The sequence below is a fragment of the Triticum aestivum genome, chromosome 1B (assembly GCF_018294505.1).
Source record: "Triticum aestivum cultivar Chinese Spring chromosome 1B, IWGSC CS RefSeq v2.1, whole genome shotgun sequence".
NCBI classification, from domain to species: domain Eukaryota; kingdom Viridiplantae; phylum Streptophyta; class Magnoliopsida; order Poales; family Poaceae; genus Triticum; species Triticum aestivum.
The window spans coordinates 661,420,808-661,423,247 of NC_057795.1; positions in this window are offsets into that span (position 1 = coordinate 661,420,808).

The window sequence follows — 2,440 nt, forward strand, 5'->3', positions numbered from 1 at the left end:
TGGCTTAGACCATCGGACTTTTGTTGGTTGTTTGACTATCTGACTTTTAAAAAGTAGATCAGAAAAAAAATCATAAATTCAAAAACAGTTCATGAATTTGAAAGAAGCATATAATTGAAAAAAGTTCGTGAGTTTGGAAAAAGTGCATCGAATTGAAAAGGTTGATCAAATTGAAAAAATCATCTAATTTTAAAAGTTCATCAATTTTGGTAAAAAAATGGATTTGAAAAAACTTGCGCATTTTAGAAAAAATAAAAACAAAAAGAACAAGAACAAGAAAAAAGAAAAGAAAACGAATAGAACCGCCCGAAAACTAACCAGCGAACTGGGAAAAACTGGTTTGGAAAGCTTCCCAAAGCTGAGGATTCCACGAACTGGAGAAAGAAAATGAAAGAAAAAAAATCGAAGCAAGTGTGCACAAGCGGGTGAGATGGCCTAGTGGTTGCTCCGGTTCCTCCCAAAAGATGAAGTATGCGTGGCCCAGAGCGGTGCAGGGGGTGTGCGTCTGTTTGCAATTAACGAAGAAACGGTTGCCTTAAGGGCCGAATAGGAAATGCCGGAACCGAGTGAGTATGTAGCTTTTTTTAGACCAAGTGGGCATGGAGCCTTTTCTTTTTGAGAAAATCTCACCGCTTTATTCATTCAACAAAATGTTCAAAGGTGCAGTAGCTGGGTCATGGAGACTCCCTAGGCAGATATGTCTACCTGCACTTAGAATACAAGCATATTTGGCGAGTTTGTGACCCTCGAAATTAAAATTTCTACGTTCATGAACAAAGGAAAAAAGCTGGAAACCAACACTACTTTCTATCAATGTTCGGGATATCGCTTCTCGTTAACTTATCGATCGACCCAAGATAAAAGATAAATCAGCTTATTGGCCAATTTATTGATTTTATCGGTCGACTATTTATCAACAAGGTTTTTATAAATCTCAGGTTTTCGTAGCATCAGGGTCAATCAACATGGCAAACTCGTAAGCCAAGTCATTTGTATTCCTCACAAGTGACCTGATATGTACCGAAAGTAGCCATCTACACAAATAGAAGGCATCACTGATTTATAGTTGAATATCGGTGATAATATCGGTTGTCAGACCGATATTTTGGCCAGACCGGTAAATGCGACGATATTCACTTATCTTATCGGTATGACCTTGATAAGCGACAAATCGGCCGATATATCGGTATCGTTTGATCTATCTCCTCCCATTTTTCTTCGTGAAAACAGGCTCAACACGTCTCTCCTTTCATTTTTGCCCGTATGCAGCCCATTGGACGACCTCCATCCAGCCCAATATGGTGCAGCAGCCGCTGGAAGCCCAAGGTTGCGACCCAAAAGTTGTTTTCAATGCAGAATAAACATGAGTCACTGCATGGAGTAAAAAGCTGGGTTAAGAAGTAGAATTTTTGGAGTTTGGATAGCTGGGAAGACTTCAGAACATGCCCTTATCGGAGTGAGTTGAAAGAATTGCCAAGGAAGAACACGTCCCATGCCACCGTTGCAGTTTCGAGGTCAGATCAGGCCCCGCCGCCATCAACCGCGAGGGGCTTTGTCCCGGCCAACGCGGAAGGAGGGGGGGGGGGGGGGGGGGGGGGAGGTGGTGAGGAGGCGAGGGGAAGGCGATGGGAGCTGCCACCCGAGTCGCCCTTGGGGAGGACGACCTTCTAAAATGGGAGAGATTTTCACTCCCCGACCTCTGCACGAATAGAGAGCATACAACCAGTACCAAGATAAACATGGTCCTCAATTTTTTTTAATGAGTATCAAGATATCTTTTTTGATGAGTGGTTCCACCACACAACAAACTTGATCCTTAATAAATAGGGAAAAACTCATGTGCATCACCTGTCCATTCTAGGAATTGAACTCGGCTCGTTAGGCTGCACAACCGCATGCCCAACCACTGAGGAAAGGCTCTCTTTTCAATTCTTTGTCACTACATGTGTGACTATATTTCTGTAGAGATGAACCAGTTTGTTGTTTTCAATCCGGCAACACGAGAGTGGAGAACAGTCCGTGCTCCGGAATTGGAACGAGATCCTCTAACGTAGCTTGAAACTACTGCCGAGGGATGTCCTTCTCGCATCACCGTTCAGCAGCCAACCGACGACAGAAGCTTTCACTCGCAACGAAAACCAGCAACGTGCGGGGTATACACAACTTAGCCACCGGCCTAGACACGTGATGCGGCCCAATCTGGCCTAATAGGAGGAGAAAATGGCGCGAGGATACGGAAACACGCCGAGGATCACAGAAACGGCGCGAGAGAGATGGAAAAGAGCGTGTTCTGGTGAAGGAGTTGATCGCCGGAGAACAATCTGCTCTGTCTTTCAATCGCGTTCTAATGAAGGAGTCAATCGCCGGAGAACGATCTGCTCTATTCTTCAATCTTGTATGTAATTTTGAAATTTGCTTTTCTTCTGCCATCTTCCCCATA